Genomic DNA, 27,512 nt, shown 5'->3' on the forward strand with positions numbered 1-27,512 from the left:
CCATTACTGTGTATACACCCAAAGGATTATAAATCATGCTACTATAAAGACACATACACATGTATGCTTATTGTGGCACTATTCACAATAGCAAAGACTTGGAACCAACCCAGTCCATCAATGATAGACTGGATTAAGAAAATGTGGCACATATACACCATGGAATACCATGCAGCCATAGAAAAGGATTAATTCATGTCCTTTGCAGGGACATGGATGAAGCAGGAAACCATCATTCTAAGCAAACTATCGCAAGGACAGAAAATGAAACACTGCATGTTCTCACTCATAGGTGGGATTTGAACAACATGAAAACATGGACACAGAGTGGGGAACATCACACACTGGAGCCTGTCAGGGAGGGGGGGCTGGGGGAGGGATAGCATTAGGAGAAATACCTAATGTAAATGACAAATTGATGAGTGCAGCAAATCAACACGGCACATTTATACCTATGTAACAAACCTGCATGTTGTGCACATGTACCCTAGAACTTAAAGTATAATAATAATAAAAAAAGAAAAGTCCACCCTCAGTGCAAATAAATCTAGAAAAAAAAGTAAATGGGCTAAATGCCCCAATTAAAAGACATAGACTGGCAAATCGGATAAAGTGTCAAGACACATTGGTGTGCTGTATCAGGAGACCCATCACACGTGCAAAGACACAGGCTCAAAATAAAGGGATGTAGAAATATTCACCAAGCAAGTAGAAAGCAAATAAAAGCAGGAGTTGCAAGCCTAGTCTCTGATAAAACAGACTTTAAACCAACAAAGATCAAAAAAGACAAACAAGGGCATTACATAATGGTAGAGGGATCAATGCAACAAAAAGAGCTATCATAAATATATATGCACCTAATACAGTAGCACCCAGACTCATAAAACAAGTTTTTACAGACCTGCAAAGGGTTATAGACTCCCACACAATAAGAGTGGGAGACTTCCAACACCCCACTGTCAATATTAGACAGATCAATGAGGCAGAAAATTAACAAGTATATTCAGGACTTGAACTCAGCTCTAGAACAAATGGACCTAATAGACATCTACAGAACTCTCCACCCCAAATCAACAGAATATATATTCTTATCAGCACCACATACCACTCATACTAAAACTGACCGCAAAATTTGAAGGAAAACACTCCTCAGTAAATGCAAAAGAAAGGAAATCATAACAAACCGTCTCTCAGACTACAGTGCAATCAAATTAGAACTCAGGATTAAGAAACTCACTCAAAAGTGCACAACTACAGGTAAATAAAACAGCCTGCTCCTGAATGACCGCTGGGTAAATTAAGGCAGAAATAATGAAGTTCTTTGAAACCAATGAGAAGAAAGAGACAATGTATCAGAATCTCTGGGACACAGTTAAAGCAGTGTTAAGGGGGAAATTTATAGCACTAAATGCCCACATCAGAAAGTGGGAAAGATCTAATATCAACACCCTAACATCACAATTAAAAGAACTAGAGAAGCAATAGCAAATAAATTCAAAAGCCAGCCGAAGACAAGAATTAACTAAGATCAGAACAGAACTGAAGGAGGTAGACACATGAAAAACGCTTCAAAAAACTCAATAAATCCAGAAGCTATTTTTTTTTAAAGATTAACAAGATAGACCACTAGCCTGACTAATAAAGAACAAAAGAGAGAAGATTCAAATAGACACAAAAATAATGATAAAAGGGATATCATCACTGATCTCACAGAAATAGAAACTACCATCAGAGAATACTATAAACACCTCTATGCACATAAACTAGAAAACCTAGACAAAATGGATAAATTCCTGGACACATACACTCTCCCAACCCTAAAGCAGGAAGAAGTCGAATCCGTGAATAGACCAATAACAAGTTCTGAAATTGAGGCAGTAATTAATAGCCTACCAACCAGAAAAGGCCCAGGAACAAATGAATTCACAGCCAAATTCTACCAGAGGTACAAAGAGGAGCTGGTACCACTCCTTCTGAAACTATTCCAAACAATAGAAAAAGAAGGATTCCTCCCTAACTCATTTTGTGAGGCCAGCATCATCCTGATACCAAAGCCTGGCAGAGACACAAAAAAGAAAATTTCAGGCCAGTATTCCTCATGAACATCCATGCAAAAATCCCAAATAAAATACAGGCAAACTGAATCCACCAGAATAGCAAAAACGTATCCACCACGATCAGGTCTGCTTCATCCCTGGGATGTAAGACTGGCTTAACATATGCAAATCAATAAACGTAATCCATCACATAAACAGAACCAATCACAAAAACCACATGGTTATCTCAACAGATGCAGGAAAGGACTTCTATAAAATTCAACACCCCTTCATGTTAAAACTCTCAATAAGCTAGGTAGTGATGGAACATATCTTAAAATAATAAGAGATATTTTTGACAAACCCATAGCCAATATCATACTGAATGGACAAGGGCTGAAGGCATTCCCTTTGAAAACCAGCACGAGACAAGGATGCCCTCTCTCACCACTCCTATTCACCATAGTATTGGAAGTTCTGACCAGAGCAATCAGGCGAGAGAAAGAAATAAATGGCATTTAAACAGGAAGAGAGGAAGTCAAATCATCTCTGTTTGCAGACGACATGATTGTATATTTAGAAAACCCCATCATCTCAGCCCCAAAACTCCTTAAGCTGATAACCAACTTCAGCAAAGTCTCAGGATACAAAATCAATGTGCAAAAATTACAAGTATTCCTATATAAAAATAATAGACAAGCAGAGAGCCAAATCATGAGTGAACTCTCATTCACAATTACTACAAGGAAAATAAAAAACCTAGGAATACAATTTACAAGTGACATGAACGACCTCTTCAGGGAGAACTATAAACCACTGCTCAAGGAAATAAGAGAGGACATGAGCAAATGGAAAAAAATTCCATGCTCATGAATAGGAAGAATCAATATCATGAAAATGGTCATACTCTCCAAAATAATTTATAGATTAAATGCTATCCTCATCAAGCTACCATTGACTTTCTTCACAGAATTAGAAAAAAAAAGCTACTTTAAATTTCATATGGAACCAAAAAAGAGCCTGTATAGCTAAGACAATCCTAAGCAAAAAGAAAAAGCTGGAGGCATCATGCGACCTGATTTCAAACTATACTACAAGGCTACAGTAACCAAAACATCATGGTACTGGTAGCAAATCAGGTATGTAGACCAATGGAACAGAGCAGAGGCCTCAGAAATAACACCACACATCTACGACCACCTGATTTTGACAAATCTGACAAAAGCAAGCAATGGGGAAAGGATTCCCTATTTAATAAATGGTGTTGAGGAAACTGGCTAGCCATATGCAGAAAACTGAAACTGGACCCCTTCCTTACACCTTATACAAAAATTAATTCAAGATGGATTAAAGACTTAAATGTTAGACCTAAAACCATAAAAACCCTAGAAGAAAACCTAGGCAATACCTTTCAGGACATAGGCATCGGCAAGGACTTCATGACTAAAACACCAAAAGCAATGGCAACAAAAGCCAAAATTCACAAATGGGATCTAATTAAACTAAAGACCTTCTGCACAGCAAAAGAAATTTTCATCAGTGTGAACAGGAAACCTACAGAATGGGAAAACATTTTTGTAATCTATCCATCTGACAAAGTCTAATATCCATAATATGCAATAAATTTAAATTTACAAGAACAAAAAACAACCCCATCAAAAAGTGGGAAAAGGGTATGAACAGACACTTCTCGAAAGAAGACATTTATGTGGCCAACAAACATACAAAACAACCGTGCCCCACTCCAATGTTAAAATGGGAATAAAGAGGTTCAGAGAGGGGAAGGGACTTGCTCAAAACCCCACAGTCAGTAAAATAATTGAATTCCATTTTTCTACCAATATTGCCTCAACTCTTTTTATATACACATTCTTGTTTTGTTTTTGTCTTTTCATTTTTCATTTCCATAGGTTTTTGGGGAATATGTTATATTTGGTTACATGAGTAAGTTATTTAGTGGTGATTTGCGAGATTTTGGTGCACCCATCTCCTGAGTATTACACAATGAAACAAAACTGTAGTCATTTATCATTCACCCTCTTCCCACCCTTTGCCCCTGAGTCCCCAATGTTCATTGTGTCATTCTTATCCCTTTGCATCTTCATAGCTTAACTCCCATTTATGAATGAGAACATGTGATGTTTGGTTTTCCATTCCTGAGTTACTTAGAATAATAGTCTCCAATCCCATCCATGTTGCTGCAAATGCCATTAATTCATTCCTTTATATGGCTGAGTACTATTCCATTATAAATATAAGTATAATGGAATGCTACTCAGTCATAAAAAGGCTTTATCCACTCACTGATTGACTGGCATTTGGGTTGGTTCCACATTTTTGCAATTGTAAATTGTGCTGCTATAATTATGCGTGAGCAAGTATCTTTTTCATATTATAACTTATTTTCCTCTGGGTATATACCCAGTAGTGGGATTGTTGGATCAAAGATAGTCCTACTTTTAGTTCTTTGAAGAATCTTCACACTGTTTTCCATAGTGGTTCTACTAGTTTACATTCCTACCAGCAGTGTAGAAGTGTTTTTATTCACTGTATCCATGCCAATATCTATTATTTTTTTATTTTTTTATTATGGCCATTCTTGCAGGAGTAAGATAGTATCTATTGCATTGCACTTTTGACTTACATTTCCCTGATCCTTAGTGATATTGAGCATTTTTTCATATTTTTGTTGGTTATTTGTATATCTTCTTTTGAGAATTGTCTATTTATGTCCTTAGCCAACTTTTCAATGTGATTGTTTATTTTTCTTGCTAATTTGTCTGAGTTCATTGGACATTCTGGATGTTAGTCCTTTGTCAGATGTACCAATTGTGAAGATTTTCTCCCACTCTGTGGTTTGTCTATTTACTCTGCTGACTGTTCCTTTTGCTGTGCAAAAGCTCTTTAGTTTAATTAAGTCTCAGCTACTTATCTCTGTTTTTAATGCATTTGCTTTTGGGTTCCTGGTCATGAAATCCTTGCCTAAGCCAATGTCTAGAAGAGTTTTTCTGATATTATATTCTAGAATTTTCATAGTTTCAGGTCTTAGATTTAAGTCCTTGATCCATCTTGTGTTGATTTTTGTGTAAGGTGAGAGATGAGGATCCAGTTTCATTCTCCTACATGTGGCTTTCCAATTATCCCAGCACCATTTGGTGAATAGGGTGTGCTTTCCCCACTTTATGTCTGTGTTTGCTTTGTTGAAGATCAGTTGGCTGTAACTGTTTGGGTTTATTTCTGGGTTTTCTATTCTGTTCCATCGGTCTCTGTGTCTATTTTTATACCAGTACCACACTGTTTTGGTTACTATGGCTTTATAGTATAGTTTGAAATAGATAATGTGATGCCTCCAGATTTTTTCTTTTACTTAGCCTTTCTTTGGCTATGTGGGCCTTTTTTGGTTCCGTGTGACTTTTAGGATTGTTTTTTCTAGTTCTGTGAGGAATTATTATGGCATTTTGATGGGAATTGCTTTGAATTTGTAAATTGCTTTTGGCAGTATGGTCATTTTCACAATATTGATTCTACCCATCCATGAGCATGGGATTTGTTTTCATTTATTTGTATTGTCTGTGATTATTTTCAGCAGTGTTTTGTAGTTTCCCTTGTAGAGGTCTTTCACCTCCTTGGTTAGGTATATTCCTAAGTATTGTATTTTACTGTATTGTATTGTATTGTATTATATTGTATTGTATTGTATTGTATTGTATTGTATTGTATTGTATTGTATTGTATTGTATTGTATTGTGTTGTATTGTATTGTATTGTATTGTATTTTTGCAGCTATTGTAACAGGAGTTGAGTTATTGATTTAATTCTCAGTTTGGTAGCTGTTGGTGTATAGGATAGCTACTGACAGTGGAATAAAATTAGAAATCCACTCCGAAAAGAACTTTCAAAACTATGCACATACATGGAAATTAAATAACCTACAACTGAATGATCACTGGGTCAACAATGAAATCAATATGAAAATTTAAAAATTCTTTGAGCTGAATGACAATAGTGACACAACCTATCAAAATCTCTGGGACAGAGCAAAGGCAGTGCTAAGAAGAAACTTCATAACCCTAAATGCCTATACCAAAAAGTTTGAAAGAGCACAAACAGACAATCTAAGGTCACACCTAAAGGAATTAGAGAAACAAGAACAAACCAAACTCAAACCCAGCAGAAGAAAGGAAATAACCGAGATCAGAGCAGAACTAAATGAAATTGAAACAAAAAAATACAAAAGAAATGCTAGCTAACAGAATCCAGCAATGTATCAAAAAGATAATTCATCTCGATCAAGTGGGTTTCATATCAACGAAGCAGGGATGGTTTAACATACACAAGTCAATACATGTGATATACCATGTAACAGAATTTAAAACAAAAATCACATGATCATCTCAAAAGATGCAGAAAAAGCATTTTACAAAATCCAGCATCCCTTTATGATTAAAACTCCTAGCAAAACCAGCATACAGGGGGCATACCTCAATGAAATAAAAGCCATCTATGACAATCCTACAGCCAACATAATACTGAATGGGGAAAAGTTGAAAGCATTCCCTCTGAGAATAAGATAAGGATGCCCACTCCATTTCTGTTCAACATAGTACTGGAAGTCCTAGCCAGAGCAATCAAGACAAGAGAAGGAAATAAAGGGCATCCAAATCTGTAAAGAGGAAGTCAAACTGCTGCTGTTTGCTGATGATATGATTGTATACCTAGAAAACCCAAAAGACTCCTCCAAAAAGCTCCTAGAACTGATAAAAGAATTCAGCAAAGTTTCCAAATACAAAATTATATACACATTCTTATATACTGACAGATTCTTTATATTTAGATGTTAATGGAATTCCCTGTTGCCTCAACCCCTTTTGTATACACATTTTTATATACTGACAGATTCTTTACATTTAAATGTTAATGGGATTCCCTGTTTAACCATTCTCTAACTTTAGCAAAAGATTTCCAGATGAGAACCAGAGACTCATAAAGGCAAAGTATCCTGTCCAAAATCTCACAATGAATTAGAGGTAGAGTTGAGACTAACTGCACAGTGTATTTGTAGAGAATGTCAAATGGTGACCTTTGGCCTAAGTGTGCCAAAAGAAAACCAGTAGCTCTCTGAGACCCACCAATATACCAAGTGAATGTCCATTTTTTACTTGATGTTAATGAACTACAGCTCTTAGTACTCAACCTGGCTTCTTGCCTCCTTTTGAGTATAGTAGCCAGGAACAGGTGGTTCCCAAGCCGCTTTTTCTACTAGGCATGAGTGAAACAGACAAGGCCTGATGACAATAGGAATTATGAGATGATACAAGATTACTACTGTTTCCTGTTTTTTCTAAAGCCAGGGATCCAGGCAAAATAAAAAGGCGTTTACAGAGTATCTGACACGTTTGTTTTGGGGCTTTGAGCAAGTCTGACCCTTCACTTTGTATTCCATTCTATGTGAACTTCTCACTCTGTCTCCATTTCATTTTTTTCTTTCTCTTTCTCTTTCTCTTTCTCTTTCTCTCTCTCTCACACACACGCACACACACACACAAACACACATACTCACACACAAGCTGTGCTGTCCTGAAGCCTTTATCTTTGCTGATGCTACACCTGCTCGTCCCACAATCCCGACCTGTACCCATCTTCTCCTGAGAAAATCTGCTCACTCTTCAATGTCAGAATGTCATCTCATAGTTTCCAGCTCCATGAAACCTTCCATGATTCTTTCAGCTGACAGCAAGCTCGTCCTCCTGTGATACTTCACAGCTCTTTCCTTGTATAATTCTTTAGCCTCAGTCCCTTTATGTTTAAGTTAGCATCTTGTACATTCAAGTATAAATATTTATTGAAAAAAACTAATGATCTTATTTGCTCAACACAACAGCTAATACTGTTACCCGAAAGAGGTCCCAATACAGACCACAAGAGAGGGTTCTCGGATCTCGTGCAAGAAAGAATTAGGGGCAAATCCATAGAGTAAAGTGAAAGCAAGTTTATTAAGAAGATAAAGGAATAAGAGAATGGCTACTCCATAGGTGGAGCAGCCCCGAGGCCTGCTGGTTGCCCATTTTTATGGTTATTTCTTGAGGATATGCTAAACAAGGGGTGGATTATTCATATCTCACCTTTTTAGGCCATATAGGGTAACTTCCTGATGTTGCCATGGCATTTGTAAAATGTCTTGGTGCTGGTGGGAGTGTAGCAGTGAGGACGACCAGAGGTTACTCTCATTGCCATCCTGGCTTTGGTGGGTTTTAGCCAACTTCTTTACTGTAATCTGCTTTATCAGCAAGGTCTTTATAACCTGTATCTTGTGCTGACCTCCTGTCTCATCCTGTGACTTAGGATGCCTAACTGATTTGGAATGCAGCCCAGTAGGTCTCAGCCTTATTTTACCTAGCCTCTATTCAAGATGAAGTTGCTCTAGTTTAAATGCCTTTGACAACACGGCAGGTAGAACAAGGATCAACATTCCCATTTGACAGATAATAAAGTTGAGGTTCTGAGAGGTGAAAGATCACATAGTTACTATACAAAAGACACTAGACACAAGTCTGGTCTTCTATTTCTTCCTTTCACTCTATCTGGAAGATCAACAGCTATAAGGTTTCTCTCTTCAATATAACTTTGTCAAGATGATCCCAAAGCACCAAACACACACTAGATCTCCTAAAATGTTGGAAATATGGCTTGGAACCCAAATAGAAAGACTTCGGTGTGGATTCAGGGACTTATGGAGCTGGGCTAAGCTTTCTCAGGATCATCATTTTCTATAGCTAGTAATCAGCATTGCATAGCCAGAAAAGACTCTCACATTTATCTAGGACAAGTGTGTAAATATAAAAACTGTAAGTTAAGACTAATTTTTAAAAATGAAAGCTGTGAAAGGCTTTAGGAGGCTGACTCTCCTCCCCTTCTCTTGTGCATAGACTAAAGTCTCTATTGTCCACTCCAAGGGAATAATGTTTTCAAACCTCCACAGCAGTTAATATTGTCATGCCCTTAGACCCTCATGCTGCTATTTTGTTACCCCAGGGAACGAGCCAAGTAGCACCAGTTTAATTGTCATGTTTAGAATGAGCATCCTCTGATGAAGAATTATTGGCCATCAAGAAGGCTTATGGTCAGGAACTAAACACTATGCAATTGGCTTCCCAGGGTCCTCTTTATTCTGAGGCTTGTTTGGAGTCAGAGCCGCATACTTCCCCAAAACAAATTTTGCAGCTGTCAGGAGCCAAGACAGCTGTGAAAGAGTGAGATGGATTGGGCTCTGCCTCCTGCACCACTCCGAATCTCTGCCAGCACCAGTTTCTAGAACCTTTCCCACTAATGAAAGTACAAAGGGGAAAAAGTCGCGTTTGCTTTTCACAGTGCTGGCAGGACCTGGAAGCTTGGCACTTAAGTACTTCTCCTTGTTTCAATGTGTACCCTGAGTAGTTCAAAATGGGAATGACTAGAGATTAAATATGAGGCACTGGGGTGGTTTGGCTTTTCACAGATCCTCATATCTGGCCATAACTTCCCTAAGCTGTATCTAAACTGAAATCATCAACACCTGTTCTCACTGCAGCACACGATCTGAGAGAAGAGTTTCATATTTGCAAGGTCTCAGACATGCCTTTAAAATTTCATAATACTTCTTCTTGTGTTCCCCATGCTTGATGGGGCTCAGAATTGACAGTGTACATTTTCAGTAATACAGAGATGAGAAGGGTCAGAGAGGAGGTAAAGTGGCTAGGACTGGCTATGTAAATTGCCAAGGGGTGCAGTTCAAATTAAAATGTGAGACCTCTAATATAAAATTATTAAAATTTCATGATGGGGATAATGGATCATGAAACTAATCGTGGGGCTTTGTGCGACACCACAGGTCACTTGCCTACAAAGCCATCCCTACTCCCTGCTTAAACAGACACAAGAACACATTGGTGATTCTCAAATGCAAACTGTCCCTTTACTGAAAACCTAATGAGTTTAATGCTTATTATACTATAGTCCCTTATGTGCTGATTACATTGTGGAATCTGCAGGGAGAAAAACAAATTCACCTAATGATGCTAAAGAACCATTAGGAAACTTTACTAGTTTAGGTCACAAGTGCCTAGAAGTACAGAAATGATCTTTGACCTTTCAACCATTTTTCAAAAGGACGCTATTTCTGTGATCCTCATTGACCTCTCCTGACAAAGTCCCAGATTTCCTTTGCCAAAGTTAACAACCCATCTTGGCTTCCTGCCATTTCTCATGTATTCACTAGATCAGTGCATGACTGCTGCTCTCAACCCACATGATGGGGCCAGAGCCTTCACTGGTTAATATTTATTAAAAAAAATACTTTGAAGATTAAATCCTTGGTCGGTAGAGGAAACACTAGACATGGATAGAACAAGAAATTGTGGGGTCTGGGCCTCCTCCCAGAACTGCCACCACCATACAATGTTATCTTTGACAGATTTGTGGTATCTGGGTGGCTGTACTTTTCTTTTGGTAAAATAGCAAAAGCCAAAAAAGGAGACTGTAACATCTGATGGGATTTTGCCCAGCTCCAATACTGAATTCCTGGGTTGCCTTAGAGGAAAGGTATTGACTGTTTCATCTCTTTGGCCCTCAGTATACTCCCCCAACCCAACTCCACCCCTCTGTCATACACACATCTTACTCTGGAAATGATTCTTAGCAGGAAAACATACTATTATGAGGAACATGCTTAGCAGTGCTCTCATAACCCTGCTGAGGGCTGGCATTTTGATTGTTTGCACACAGAAACCTGTTTGACTGAAATCTGAAAAAAAAAAAAAAAAAAGAAAGAAAAAAAAACAGACACGGGAGAAAAATAAAAATCACAATAGTTTTATATATACATTTGATTTCTAGGGCCAGATAACTGATTTTGTTACCATCTTCTATCCTGTTATTCTGGTGCTGTGAATGAACTAGCTAGAAGTAAAAGTTGTGGGGAAAGGAAGAAGTTGGTTCTGAGTTTATTTTCCCCAGGGTTTCTGAGGGAGTTCCACCCTCTCCCCTGAAAGGGAGTTGGAGCAAATCTATGTTTCTATTTCCACATCAGGTGTAACTATGGCCTGTTCAGAATATCCCTCTTTGAAACAGCACTTTGAGAACAGGGAGCTGCAGCAGTGCAAGACAGCTTGTGGTTGGCTTGGGACTTTAGCCTCAACCCAAGTTTGGGACTGGGAACATCTCCAGTCAGCTCTATGGCTAGTCTCACCTTCCTGATCAGCCACTTGGGCGGGCTGTAAGCCTGGCTAAACCAGGTCACCTCAACATTTGTGTCAGAGCAAAGAGTGGAGGAGAGAAGGTGTTTCTTCAACTCCTGGCTTTTAGCTGTACCTGGATGCCTGCATACTGTTAAAATTCAGCTGCCAGCCTTATCTTATCCGTAACCAGTTGAATTTATTAAGATAACCTGATTTTAGAAGCCCCTGAGGCATGGCTTGAGGTCCTATATTGACTTAGGCCCTTGGCTCTGAGGCATTAGAGTACTGAATTGATTTTAAAGAGGCATAGAAACATAGATGTCTACCAAAGGCTTCAAACTGGCCATCTCTCAGTCTATTTCAACATGCCCTACTGAGCCAATCACTCTGTGCCAAGCCAGTACTAAGAACTGGGGGGACAAAGTAGACTGAGTCTACTCCCTGCCCTTCAGAAGCTCAAAGGCTGTTTATGAAACCAGAGAAGGAAACAGATGCTTTCAATATAATGTGATTAATTATAGGCTAGAAATGAGATTGGATGCCTTGAAAGCACTGAGGGGGAGCATCCAACACAACCTAGGGACATCAGGGAAGACTTCCTGTAAAAGGGATTGCCAGGTAGGGTTAAAAGTAGTCAGGGGGAAAACAGTGAGAAATAAATGCCAAAGAAGAAGCAGAAAAAACAAAGGCAAGGAGGTCTCTTACAGCACTCTATGCTCAGGAAATTATAATGAGTCAGGGTAAGTAAACCTTAGAGTGCAAGGCTTGGAGGGATGGGAGATGAGGCTGGAGAGGAAGGTGGATGGGACCTAGCCATAGGAGTCTCAGATGCCACATTAAGAAGCTTAGCTTATATCTGAAGCTAATGGGGAGCTAGTTAGCAATTTTAAGCAGAGACAATTTGTCAGTTGAAAGATCTTTTGGAGTGCAGCAAGTACATCAATGAATAAACAAATCTATGTCACAATTTTACTTAAAAATGTGCAATGTTTTCCAGAAGGCTATGGAATAAAGCCAGAAGTCATTGGTTTGGTTCTCTACAAGCTGCTGTAACCTAAACTTTTCTTCTCAACTCACTCTCTGCTCTAGTCACACAAAACTCTTCACTCATTTAAAGCCCTAACCTTAACCCTAACCCTAACTCTAGTCACTTTGGCACTGGAGAAGTTTAATTGTTATCCAGTAGGAGGTATTAGAAAGAACACCAATCAGGGGTGAGGAGTGGAGGGGTGAGATAGGGCTTGGGATTTCAATCTATGTCCTGCTGTTGACATACTGCAGCCATCCTTTCCTGTTTCTGGATTTCAGTGACCCAAGCTATATATTAATCTAACCGATCTTCTAAAAGATTATCAATCTCTCTCCCATTTCAGATCCAGGTCTCTAGGATTATGTCAGTCATATGGTTCACATTCCTTGCCCTAGAAGGGTACAGAGGCTATGGCAAGGGAATTTATAAAGCATGTAGATATAGAAGAAATACCATGTCTCTGTGGTAGATGAATACTGCAAAAGGTATCTAAGAGACATTTCTGACTTCCTCATCCAGATTGAAAACACAGATCTTTCTCTATGTCTCTATTTCTCTGTATCTATCTCTGATTATATATGTGTGTGTGTCTATTTCTCTGTTTCTGTCTCTCTTTCTTTATATATAATATGTATTTATGATATATATGATGATAAAATAAATATTTATTTCGTATATACACATATATAATATACATACATATATAAATCGGTGTCTCTATTTGTCTCTATATATGTTACATATATAAACATATGAACATACACATTATTTATAAGCATGTATTTATAATCTATTATATAAATAATAAATATATATAAATATACATATTTCTCTGTCTTGGTTTCTATCTCTTTATTTGGAAAATAGAATATATATATATATTCTTTCTGTCTTCATATAGATACCGAGACAAATAGAGACACTTATAAATAGAAACACTTATTTATAGATGTATTTATATTATATATTTGTATATATGTATATTATATACATTTATATGTTATTATATCTAATATGTATATTACATATATATAATTTTTTTTCTAATTTGGGTATCCAAAGAATGGGGCAATAGGAGGACTACAGGGGCATTTTGGGTTGCATTGGTTTGAATTTGCCTAGCCTCAGTAATTCATGAAAGCCCATATAGAAGATTTCACAAAATGAGCCTTGTAAGTTAAACTCCATAGGATACATATTCATTCACTTCTAACTTTCATGTCCAAACAGATCTGCTGTATGATATTCTCCAGTCTAGGAAAGGTAGGTATTTTTCTGGATTTTTCTGTGAAACCAAAGTCACAATGGCACAAGCCAGGTAAGTAAAAGTATATATAGAGATATGGATAGGTATATGAATTAAAGATATTACCAGGACCTTTTCTAGCTGACTGGCAGCAAAAGGGAAAAGCTTAACAATGTTTGCAAAAGTGATGGCTAATAGAATATGTCAGTGAGTACTTAATTTGCATGTTTTTTATTTAATGTGAAAACAGAGCTTGGGTTCTTTTCTGACTCGTTTTTCAGTACCTTCAAATTTCTATAACCCTATCCCATTTTCCCTTCCAGGTTGGAAAAAACTGGATCAGCTAAGCCCAGAGAAATGAGTTGCAGGATTTCAGAGGAGAGTATGAAAATAAATAATAATGACTGTTTAAAATGATAGCATTTGCACAATGCTTTACTGTTCCAATCCTCTTTTGCATAAATCATCTTGATTCTTTTAATAACCATGCTCTAGTGCATTTCAGGGCCTTTACACATGCTATTCTTTTTGTTTTGAGAGTTTTTCCTACCTATCTTTGCCTAGTTCTACTAATGCCTCAAATCTTATCTCAGTGGTCATTTTTTTAGAGAAACCTCTAACTTCACTGTCCATAGCAAGCCTCCTTTTCATACACTAAGGGCACTGGTATCTTTCTTTGTTTCTCTTAACATAATTGCAATTTTATTATGAGTGGGCATGATTATTTAATTAGTACATCTCTATAATATAAAAATCCTTGCTGAGAAGTGAGGAGGCATGGCATATAATCAGTTTTTACCAATGCAATATGAAAAAAGTGATGTTTGTCACTTCCTGGCCACAGCACTTAAAAAGCAGGTGAACCTTTCTTATTCTCTCTTTGTTCTTCTCTTGCCTGGGTGTAGAAGCTTATGATACCACAGGACAGTAGTTATCAAACTGTGTTGAGACAGGTTCATTTATAAAGACAGCTTCATTATCTGGTGGGAGTCTGTCTCTGCTTCCAAGATGGCACCTTGAACACTGCATCCTCTGGAAAGGAGAAATGCTGTGGTCTCATATGGCAGAAGGCAGACAAGCAAGGAAAGGGGATGAACTCCCTCCATCAAGCCCTTTTATAAGGGTACCTAACCTAATGCGCAAGGACAAAGCCCTCAATCACCTCCCAAAGGGCACAGCTCCCAGTGTCTTTGCATTGGTGATTAAATTTCAACATAAATGTTAGACAGGACAAAAACATTCAAGCCATAATATTCACCCTATGAATTAAGTATTGATTCTCTATATGCAGCCATAAAAAGAGAATGAGATTATATCGTTTGCAGGGGCATTGATGGAGCTGGAAACCATTATCCTCAGCTAACTAATGCAGGAACAGAAAACCAAACACCGCATGTTCTCACTTATAAGTGGGAGCTGAACCATGAGAATACATGGACACATGAGGGGAATAACACACACTGGTGCCCGTTGTGGGGGTTGGGGGGAAGAATTCAGGAAGAATAGCTAATGGACGCTGGCCTTAATACCTAGGTGATGGGTTGATCTGTGCAGCACACCACCATGGCACACATTTACCTATGTAACAAATCCACACATCCTGCACATGTACCCTGGAACTTAAAATAAAAGGTGAAGAAAAAAAAAAGTGTTGATTCTGCATTTTACAAGGTATTTATTGGGGGTCTGCTACCTGCCAGGCACAGTGTAGGTAAGGTATTTCTAGCCTCTTTATAATGATGAGAAAACTGAAAAAAAAAATATATATATATATATATAGTAAGGTAAAGGGACTTAAGTTCACAGAGCTAAAAATGATTAATTTAGAGTTCCAACTCATGTCTATCATTCTACATTCAAGGTTCTCTCTATTACATGCTGTATGGAGTGAGCAATATGAGCAAGTGCAATATGAAAAAAAGTAAGCATTGTATAGTTTTTAATTGAAATAAATTTCATTTCCATACATTTGGAAAAATTCATGGTACATTACTGGGATCACTGGCAATATGATCAGCCAACATTTATTGAACACCAATTGTTTGCTGGATAGTAAGGATGTATACAAAATATTAATAATATTAGGCATACTCTGCTAAGTGCCAAGTGAGTGGTAGAAGTGTTCCAGGCCTTCTGAGAAGGACAAGAGCACTGTGAGTTGGAGTGGATCTGGTATGCTTCACAGAAAATGTAAACTTTGAGCTGAGCCTTGGAAGACAGGTAAGAGTCTAATAAAAGGAGCAGGAAGAGGAAGAAGGGCATTTCAAGGAGAAGAAATAATGTGAACAAAAGTTTCCCAAGGTGTTGAAAAACCAGGTCGGGCATCACTGGTTTTGGACCAATAGTCCAATACAAATACAAACTTCTGAACAAAATGTGGTAAGTGAAAACACAGCTGGTTTTAAGGATTTAAAAGAGTGATAAAAAGGCATAAGAGTGGGAGACGAAGGTCCTGAACTGAGTTACTGAAAGTGACAGCACTTTATAAAGTGGAAAGCACAATGCACATAGAAGTGATTAAAAAATTATTGTTGTTGTTGTTGTTGCTATCTACCACTGAGTAAATGATTTTATTTAATAATCATTGAGTTTCATCATTGAATGGTGGTTATTTCTATAACCCAATCAAAGGCATAACCTCTGTCCAGAAAGACTTTGAAAAAATATACAAATTAAAAACTTTCTTTCATTTCAGTTTATTAGAAGTTTAGAAGGGCCTGAGTCAGCAGGTGGGTGACTTGAGGCACTGTAAATCCTTCACACTTAAGGTGAGCTTCTTGGAGGAAATGGGTTTGGGAAAGGTAAATTTTTATCAAGGAAAAATAAAGTTTGACAGAATGAGCCAGCAATATTAATGATTGTCTCTCACTTTGGACAACATTTTGATCTCTTTGGTGACTTGTATGCATTCATTTTCCTCTCATTCTGACCCTGGGAAACTAGGGGAACTGATATTGCAATTCTATATGAATGCAGTCTTGAGGGCTATGGAGCCAAGATGCCTGGGTTCAAATATCAGCTCTGTAAGTTCCTAGCTGTGAGAAGCTACACCTCTCTGAACCTCAGAGAGAAAGAATAATCCCTACTTTGCAGAATTCTAATGAGGATTAAATAAAATATGTATATATAGAGCCTAAGGTGTTCCTCAAATATAATTTCTTGTTTGCTTCCCTGACAATATAGAGCATAAGTTTGAGAGTCAGAGAAGATGTGAGTCCAAGTGAAGAAAATTAATTTATTCATTCAACAAATCGCAATTGAGTTCCTCCTAAATGTCTAGCTTAGTGCAACGGGCCAGAGATAAGAGCAATAAACAAAGCACACAAGATCCTTATTTTGTAAAGTGAACAGGCTAGGTCTTTTTGACATATACCTGCTTTGTGCCTGTAATATTTAATTCAACTGATCCTCAGTTTCCTCGATGGAAGAATAGTCATTGCCCAACATACTTTATAGGAAAGTTGTGAAGATCAGATTAGATAACACACAGAAGAGTTCTTATGGACAGTATATTACTATACTGATGAAATTATTAGTAGCTGTGTTCCTATTTGATCCCAAGGGCAGGGGAGCTAAAAGGCATGGGTCGCTAACTATAGGTACCAGAGAGCATCTTATTACAGAATCCTGATCAGGAATCTGATAAGATTGAAGGATATGAGAATGTCATCAATAGCATTAGCCCAGTTGCTGGTGGTATCCAGGCACTTTGTACAGCCAGGAAGGTGTACCTCTGTAATGGTAAAGGAGAAAACCTTTGTCTTTTGAGCCTCCAGTCATTCCTTCTTGTTCTCAACTTTCCTGTTTTCCTTGACAGGAAGCCCACATTTTCATTGCCTTCCCAATGTTCTCCTTTTTCCCCCTCTCTAAGTCAATATGCTCTAAGGAAATGATCTGGTCAATTCATTCATATTGATGTGCCAACGACTGCAAAAACTTTATAGGTGACCACTCCTAAGGAAAGGGGCATTGAATTGAAGGCTTAGCCTTACAACAAACAGAAAACTAATGGTAGTATTCTGGAGAATATCAATAAAGCTCAGGTTCCTTGGAAATCATACCAGGTGGATGAAGGCTGTTGCCACTATAGGAGACTTACAATAGAAAAACCATAAAATGTCACAGCTTCTCATATTATGTCCCCTAGAACAGTAGTCATTCATCTATTTTTCTGTAAAGGAAGAAGATGACAAAGTGTTTATCAGTATCTCTGGAAATGCTGTTTAGCAGCCTCAAAGCATAGACATTTTATGGATCATTGATAGGGTTAAGAAAGAGCACAGATCTATTGATATACACAGAGAAACTCACCTCCAAATCTCACTAATAAGGTCCTCAGGCTGTAGTAGTTCTCAAAAATGTGTACTTTCTGACTCTGTAAATGAAATCTATTTATTTGATTGTCTTCTCAGAAAGTCCAGCTTAAGGAAACTATCCCTCAATTTTTCCAAAAGGAACCCCCTCATTTACATGGTTACTGAGGTCTAAGATGTTCCTACAATGAGATTCCACTCTATGGTGACAATTAATTGGCGAAAAGGTGGACATCTGATCCAAGCTTGTACAATAAGTCCTCACTTGGACTTTTGGACCAAGAGATTTCAGCTTACTTTGGTTCTTAATTTGAACTTTAGCAATGTTTGCAATGGTCATTTTCTCCCATGTGGACTTAGAATAAAGAAAGTGGTCAGTGGAGAGAAGACAAGACATGCCAAGAGGAGCAGAGAAAATGGAGGGAGAGAAAGAGTCCTGAGAGCATTGAGTCCCTATTCCAATGGCATCTGAAGCCCAGTAGAATTCTTGTTCTGTGAGACATCTTTGTAGGCTTACTTACAAACAGATCCATAGGCTAAGTTATGATATTTTTCTTTTTGCTTAAGCAAACTCAACTGGGCTTCTCTTGCAACCAGGATTCCTAACTAATAAAACTCCATATTTATGAAAACCAAAGACAAGTCATTAATGATCTTTTACATTCACACAATCTTGCTACTATACAAGTATTTTCTTTTTTGATTTGTGTTATTACTTGTTCACATATGATTTTCTAATGGCAGAAGTTGTAGGCCAGGTGCTATTTCCATCGTTAAGAAACCTGTAGAAACTGAGGCATGAAGCAATTCAAAGATTTATCAAGGATCAATATCAGACCTAAAACACATATCAAGGTATTATGATTTTCGACTGTTCATGACTTTTGTTGTCTCAGTCCAGTGTGGAACATCTTGACTGAGCTAGTAATTCTCACGGATAAAGACGGAAGGTTAAAGAAGACAAAATGTTTCCTCTAACCAACTAAAGCCAATGCCACAGTATTTGAGTATAGCCGTTCTGAGCCCAAGGTGGTTGAGACATTCATGCAATATGGCATACAGTAGTTCAGAGAGCACAAGCTGTAGAGTCAGAAGATATCTGAATCTTGAGCCGCGCACAGTGGCATGTGCCTGTAGCCCCAGCTACTTGGGAGGCTGAGGCAGGAAAATTGCTTGAGCCTAAAAGTTCGAGTCCAGGCTGGGCAATATAGCAAAACCCCATCTCTTAGAAAAAGTAAAAATAAATAATAAAGAAGATGGTTGAATCTTGTCTTTATCAATTTCAAACTGTGTGGAATTGAGCAAGCCATTTAAACTTCATGAGCCTCAGTTTCCTCATCTATGAAATGAGATTAAAAATACTTTCTTGGAGTGGCAGCAGTAGCTGCAGTTGCAAGTGTCCAGGCTCTGGGCTAGGGCAGTGGTGGCACCATCTTTTGTCCAGGCAGATAGGGAGGCCAGGATTGGGAATTGGAGGATGCAGTGGACTATGGGAACAACCTGGAGTCTGAGGAACTGGAGTTTGAGAGTTGCTGCTAAAGCCCAAGTCTGAACCAGACCCCAAAAGGGGGAGCCCTGGTCCTGGATCACGAACCTCTGGCAGCCAGGATGAGAAAGAGGAGCCAGGACTATTCGTGTATGACCTGGGGTATGGTAGCTTTGAGGACCCGGAGCTCAAGTAAGGAAGACAGAAGAAGATGAAAAGCTTCGGGAGCTACAGAATGAAGTAGACAAGCAGATGAATATAAGTCTACCTCTAGACAATGCTAGCCCAGTGATCATCCATTGAGGAGAAGATGAAGGCTGATGTCGCTTCCATCTATGTTGGCAACGTGAACTATGATGAAACAGCAGAAGTGCTGGAAGCACACTTTTATGGTTGTGGTTCAGTCAACAGCATTACCATACTCTTTGGCTAATTAGAGGCCATTCCAAGGGGTTTGTATATACAGAGTTCTGAAACAAAGAGTCAGAAAGGACTTCCTTGGACTTTCTATATAGAGAAAGAAAGATCAAGGTGATCCCCATATAAACCAACAGACCAGGCATCAGCACAACAGACAGGTTTTCCAGGAGTCCTGGTTCCTGGACTACAAACTACGACAGTTCCAGCTCTCAATTCTACAGTGGTTTTAGCAATCGGCCCTGAGGTTGAGCTACAGGGACAAGGCTAAAATAATATAATATTCCCCTTAGTGAAAATGAAGTGTATATTGGGAAAAAGAGAAAGGAAGGGAAAATGAATTAGAAAAATGAAAAGCAGATGAAAAAAGGAAAAACCTCCCAAGCTGAACTCATAAAGTGTATTAGGATTAGATGGGGGGCAAAAGCTTTGAAAAGTCTAAACTGCTGTACATGTACCAGTTGTTCTGATATTTCAACAAAATAGAAGTCTATTCCATGAATGTTGAAAAATGATGACTTTGGTTCTTCACTTTGTATTATGAGCTTCTTGAGAGCATGTTTAGCACATAGTAGGTGCATTTTGACTAAGAGAAAAGGCCCACACACGGCATACAAATATCATTTAGTAGTCAAGATAACGTAAGCTCTAGAGCCAAGTTCAGGGATTCCAATCCTGACTTTATTGTTTATTACCTGTATGACTTTCAACAAGTTACGATATTCTCTGAGCTTCTCTTTCCTCATCTGTAAAATAAAAATAATAATAGTACCTTTCTAATAGGATTGTTGTGAGGATTCAATTCATTCACATAAAGCAGTTATAAGAATGGCTGAGATCATGTTCATATTGAGTTAGTTCATGTGAGGCTCTTAGAAGAATGGCTAGGCTGGGCACGGTGGCTCACGCCCATAATCCCAGCACTTTGGGAGGCTGAGGCGGGTGGATCAGCTGAGGTCAGGAGTTCAAGACCTGTTTCGCCAACATAGTGAAACTCCATCTCTACTAAAAAGACAAAAATTAGCTAGGTGTGGTGGCACACGCCTGTAGTCCCAGCTACTCAGGAGGCTGAGCCAGGAGAATCATTTGAACATAGGAGGCAGAGGCTGCAATGAGACAAGATTGTGCCACTGCACTCCAGCAACCTGGGCTACAGAGTGAAACTCCATCTCAAAAACGAACAACCAAAAAAAAAAAAAAAAGAAAGAAAGAAAGAAAAGAAGAGAAATGGCTAGCACATAGTCAGTGTATAATAAATGTTAACTGCTATAATAGTCCATCACTTATATCCTATAATAGATAATAGAACCACAACCTAGTTATTCCTTGATAAGGCCCTTTCATTTCAATCTGAACACACAAGCTAAATGTCCTTGCAATATTGTACTCCTTTTGTGTCCATATCACTGTCCTGGTTTGCCATCTTTGACAGGAACTGCTTTTAACAGCTTTGCATCCAAGTTTTCTGGACACTGCCATAGTGCACACAATTACATTTTGGCCAGCATTGAAAAGCAGGTGACTAAGGGATGATAATGCTGAATGGGAGACAAAGGGGCTATTTCTGATAAGCTAGTATTTGATTGTTGTATCTGAATATGCTTTAGTCCCAGATTTCAGTTGATTCAGGAAATAATATAGCCAGAATTGGTATTCTATGAGAATGTAATCAGTTTTGGTCTGTTGAAAAATACTGTTTGTTTTTCTCTATGGCATTGATCATCATAATTCAAAATTTTAGTTTACAAAAGCTTGAATCATCTATCTAAATAAAGTAACAGATTTTCAACTGACAAATACCAAAGCACTGTTTGTGACTCATTAGGTATAGGAATTCCTACTGATAACCCTGTACTTTCCAAAATATGAGAGAATAACACCCTTTCTTTTTATTAACTTACATTTTTACTTGGCCAGAAATTAAGGAAACTTCCGACGTTCACAAGTTGATTCATGATATTCTAAGTAGTTATCTGCCCTGGATCAGAGTGAAACTAAGGGGGCTCGGGGCATTTCCTCAGGGGCTTCTGAGATATGTCATACTTCTCTGTTAGGCAAGTAGAGGAAAGCATTAGCAAGGAATTGTGGGATTCCACCTATAACACATCATCAGTGCTATTCCCTTGTGACTTCGCTGTCACCCATTCCCAGAAGCAACTGCCAGGAAATGAGTACAAAGAATTTGTCTTCAAGTCAAGATAGAGCCAGTCCAACCCTAACCAAAGTTTTCAGTTAGCAGCAACTAATTTGTATCTCTAGGGACCAGGGATCACTTGATGATTGGGGCTAATTTCTTAAAACCCTGGTGTGGAAGAAATAATTCTGACAAAGGAGAATGCGTGTCCCATATTTCTCTGCATCTGAATAGCTAAACGACCTTGGGTGAGTCACTTAAGCTTTCAGAGGCTCAGGTTCCCCTCCTGTGCAACAGAGATAATAGTGCATGCTGTGCTTAACTCCAAAAGTCTCTATGAAAGTTGACTGAGGTATTACATGCAAATGTTCTTTGTCTACCACAATGTCCTGTACAAAAGTCAGGTGGTATCACTGCTGCCAGAGAGTGAAGGTGCGAAGACAGGGTGAAGGCACCCCTCCTCATCATTTGTATTATTTCACCAGAGAAGTAATATGGATATGATAGCAATCATTTAGTACCTTTGAATTCTATAGCGAGGTTCTGTTACCGTGAAAGATAGCAGTAGCCGCAGTTGCATCTTTGGCCTCATTCTGATTTCCCCAGAATACTCCATTCTTAAAGGCCCAAAAGTGACATATATTCTTTGATTGGTGGTCATTTTCCCTTTTGGCAGCTACTGAGTCCCACCTCAGTACCTGGTGGAGCCTAAATGAATATGAGCCAAGATTCCCAGTATTTTGCCATCTACAAATATATGTTTTGCAGCAAAGAATGCTGCCAAGGACCTTTCTAGAGTAGACTGGGATAGGGCTTTTTTCCTGGGGAAGAGTGAAATGTGGGTAGGGAGGAAGAGGGACCTTGCTAAACTAATTTTCAACTGTTGACCTCTGCTTCACATGTTTTGAAATCTTTTAAATGTGGAGTTTAAACTTTGAATCCCAAATGTTATCCCTGGCACCTGAACTTGGGGTCAAATATCCTTAGGCATTTTGAAAAGCAAATAGCACTACACAAATGATACCAGTAATTAACTGTTGCCTAATGCCCGAGAAGTAACATGACAGTCAGTTTTGTGTCAAACAAACCAGGCTTCAACCTTTAACTCTGCCTCAATATTGTTACCTTTAAAATGGGAATAATAACAAACAATAATATTTCACTTGGAGAGATATTATAACAATTACACAATATACATGTTGTCACATAATAGATAATTAAAATAATCTTTATTATGCATTTTCTTTGCATTCATCATTTTACTAGGTTTTTCACAACAAATCATCAAGAAAGAAGTTATTATCTCCATTTTAGAAAAAAAGTAAAATGAGGTTTAAAGTGGTTAAGTGATTAAGACAGAGGTCACATGGCATATAAATAAGAATGGAAATTATTTTTATTTTTCATCAGATGTAGCTGTACAACTCTGTTACAAAATGCCTTGCTATAACAAAGATTCAATAATGTCCCTGCTTACCTAATGTCTGGTTGTTATATTATGGATGAACAGAGCACCACACTATAGCATCAGAGAGGTAGCTGAAGTAGAGTGGTAAGAGATCAGTTGCTTTCTAATAGAATACCTAGGTTCATAGTACTGGCCCTGCCTCTGATTAGCTGGCTGACCTTGGGCAAATTACCTAATATTTCTGAGTCTCAGTTAATCCCTCTATAAAGTAGGAATAAAACTGCTTGGTTTCTTATGCAAAAATATGTAAGTATCAGTGTTCTGCAATGCCAGTATATCACAGTGGGTTCCTAGTAAGTTATCATTAGGAGTAAAACAGCAGAAGTATAGACAAGCCCCTCTCTTTCTTATACTACTTTTGTAACATGTTTGAATTTAATTTTTTTTTTTGAGATGGAGTCTTGCTCTGTCACCCAAGCTGGAGTACAGTGGCATGATCTCTGCTCACTGCAACCTCCGCCTCCCGAGTTCAAGTGATTCTCCTGCCTCAGCTTCCCGAGTAGCTGGGATTACAGGCGTGCGCCACCATGCCCGACTAATTTTTGTATTTTTAGTAGAGATGGGGTTTCACCACGTTGGTCAGGCTGGTCTCGAACTCCTAATCTCATGATCAGCCCGCCTTGGCCTCCCAAAGTGCTGGGATTACAGGCGTGAGCCAATGAGCCTGGCCGCATTTAATATTGTATACCTGTGTTTTGGTTAAACAAAACATGTAGAGCTCTTAGTCCCAGTGTCTAGCAGAGTGCCTGGCATACAGTGAAAATTTCCACTTATTTGTTAACAAATTAGAAAAATGAAGGAATGGCAATGCACGAGGTGGGAGATACTGCCTGGTGGAGGAGAAAGATTTATTTCTATATCTATAGATCTCCATCTATAAAATTAGAATACATACTTGGTTGTGATAAGTATTTTAAAAGAGATAGAAATAAAGTACTATATAAATTAATTATGATTAATCAATCTAGAAAAGAATTCCCAATATTGAATCCCAAAGAATTCAACATTTGGGCTGTTGTTTGAAAGATAAGTTGAATTTGATCATGAAGGAGGTGAGGGGGGATAAAATTTCAGTAAAAGGTAACAGCAAGGTCCAAAGATAGTCAGGTCTTTAGTAGTATAGAGTATATTCAGAGGGAGCCCAAGATGTCTGATGTGGCTAAAAGGATTGGTGGTTGGTAGGAGGAAGAGGTGTGAGAAGAGACTGTAAAGAAAAATTGAAACTTGATTGTGATGGACTTTAAAGGCTAGGCTATGGGACTTGGACATGAATCTGCAGGCCAGTGTTTGCAGACTGGCAGCCCACAAACTGATTCTTATCAACAGACATGTGTTGTTTGGCCTGCAGAGGTTTGGCCTGCATGATGATTTTAAACCATCTGAATTAGTAGCCATCATTTTCAAAAATCAAGAGATGCCACATTAAAATATGGAATGCTGCTGTTCTTGAAAATAATGAAACATCTGGAACATTGAGGCCACGTTCCTGACTGACAGCAATCAGTTGGAGCTGCGTAGTGGCTGCCCACTTTACATGGAGCATCTGATCCCTAGTCGATTACAGCTGCCACCACTCCCCTTTATCTCTCTAATACCAAGCTCTTTTCACTCATTTTTGTTATTTAAGAGATATTTGGGTTTGAAACCCCTGATGCAGGTAATTGAGGGTTATAGAGCAGAGGACAGATGCTATCAGAGTTGTCTTTTAAGAAAGAACCCTCTGTTCTCATTTTGTTGAAGATAGCCTGGAAGAGGGCAGCCAAGGGAGAAGTTAGGGCTGGAGCTATGAGAAAGGATAAGATGAGATGATGGCTTCAACATTGAGGACAGAAAGAATATTGAGATGAGAACGTAGTCCTTTATAAGCATCTATGCAAAGGAAATAGCAGATGTCCACAAATCAGCAGAGGCAAGAATTCTGAAAGTTTATTCATAAGCCCCTCTTTTCATCTCCAATCCAGTTCAAATGTAATTATTTAACTTGTTCTTCACTCTCCACCTTGGATCATGAATGAGCTCCTTAAATGCAGGGTCCACAGTGTCCTATTCATCAGTGAATTCCAAGTGCCTAGCACAGAGCCTGGCAAATAGTAAATGCTTAACAAATATTCGTTCAGTGCATGGAGTGACTCTCTACTTTGCTCATAAGTTGAAAAAAGGTTTATTACATACCTAAATATGCTGAAATCACAGGGTATTTGGCAACCCCCCAAAACCAAACTCCCAGTTTGGAAACAGAATTTTAATTCTGCGGAAATAAAATCCATTCATTTATTCAAAATATATTTATTAAACAATGACCATGTCTCACACCAGGCTGAGTCCTAAGGATTCAATGATGAACAAAAACCAACATTCCTGCTCTTAGGAAACATACAGTTCAGTGAAGAAAACAGATTGTGAGAAGTCCTTCAACAGACAAATACTGGATGCTATTAAAATATATTAAAAGGTGAGTGGGTGAGGAACTTGAGCTAGCCTAGGTGGTTCAGGAAGTCTTCCTGGATGTGCTGATATGCACAGGCATTAACTAGATAAATAGAGAGAAGGATGAACCAACATTGCAGGTAGAGGGAACAGAATATGCAAAGGCAGGAAGGATTATGGAGTCATTGGAGGAACTGAATAAAGGCCAGTGTGAGTGGATCTCAGAAAACAGGAGGAAAGGTATATGAGGTGAGATCAGAGAGGCAGATCATGTGCGGTATGGTTAATGTTTTGGACTTTTCTATTAAGAGCAATGGGGAGACAGTGACAGGACTTAAATAGGGAAATAATAAGACCAGATTAAACCTTCTAAAAAACGCTCTGTGCAAATATATATTGAGAGTTAATTATTGACAAAGATTCAAAGGCAACAAAGTGGAGAGAGAATAGTACTTTCAAAAAATGGTGCCAAAACAATAGGACATCTATATTAAAAGTTGGGTATCTGTCTACAAAACTTTATTCAAAATGGATCACAGACCTAAATGTAAAACTGAAAGCTATACAACTTCTAGAGGAAAACACAGATGGGAATCTGTGTGATCTTGAGTTTGAAAATGATTTATTATATCTGACACCATAATCCGTAAGTTAACATAATTCATAAGTGAACAAAGTGATGAACTGGACTTCATCAGAATTTAAAATGTTTGTGCTTCAAAAAACACTGGTATGATAATGAAGACAAACTACAGATAACATATTGTTAAATCATATTTCTGATAAAGGAATTGTGTTCAGAATACATAACTCTAAAACCCCCATAATAAATTACAAGTAGCCCAATTTAAAAAAAAAAGAGAAAAAATTTGCAGTCTTCATCAAAGAAGGTATACAATTGTAAAATAAGCACCTGAAAAATGCTCTGCATCTTTATTCATGGGAGAAATAAAAATTAAATGGGAAAGACACCTCTAATTAGAATACTAAAATTAAAAAGACTGACCATACCAAGTATTGGTGAGGTGGAAATGTAAAATGATACAATCACTTAGGAAGATGATTTGGAAGTTTCTTACAAGAGTAGGTATATACCTACCCTGTGACTCACCCATTCCATGGCTAAGTATTTACCTGAGAGAAATGAAAGAATACATCCATACAAAGATGTTTATACAAATATTTACAGCAGTTTTATTTGTAGTAGCCCCAAACTGAAAAGAACCCAAATGTCCATCAAAAGTGAATGGATAAACAAAGCGTGGTACAGCAATGCAATAGAATACTACTTAGCAATAAAGAAGAATGAACTAGTGATATACATAACAGCTTAAATGTACATCAAAGGCATTGTGCTCAGTGAAAGATGTAAGTCAAAAAAAAGAGTACATACTGTATAGTTCCATTGACATAAAACTCTGGAAAGTGAAAAACAGTGTATACTGAAAGAAAGCAGATCATTGGTTGCCTGAGGAGGAGGAGTATGGGAGAGGTGGAGGGAAAATGTACAAAGTGGCACAATAAAAACTTTTGGAATCATAGATATGTTCACTATCTTGATTGAGTGATGGTTTCATGAGTGCACGCGTGTGTCAAAAATGATCAATTTATGCAACTTTAAATATGTGCAGTTTATTGTATATATCAATTATACCTCAGTACAGCTATTAAAAAGAAACCCTCTGGCTGCACAATGCAGAACTGATTCTAGGAAAGAGTGGAGGGAGGGTGACCATTTACAGC

General features: G+C 38.1%; 1 pseudogene; it reads left to right on the plus strand.

Annotated features, from left to right (window-relative positions):
- The window catches only part of LOC100436893 (polyadenylate-binding protein 2-like), a 33,393-nt pseudogene extending 13,407 nt beyond the window's left edge, over positions 1-19,986 (plus strand).
- The last annotated feature ends 7,526 nt before the right edge of the window (positions 19,987-27,512 follow it).

The sequence above is a fragment of the Pongo abelii genome, chromosome X, assembly GCF_028885655.2.
Source record: "Pongo abelii isolate AG06213 chromosome X, NHGRI_mPonAbe1-v2.0_pri, whole genome shotgun sequence".
NCBI lineage: Eukaryota > Metazoa > Chordata > Mammalia > Primates > Hominidae > Pongo > Pongo abelii.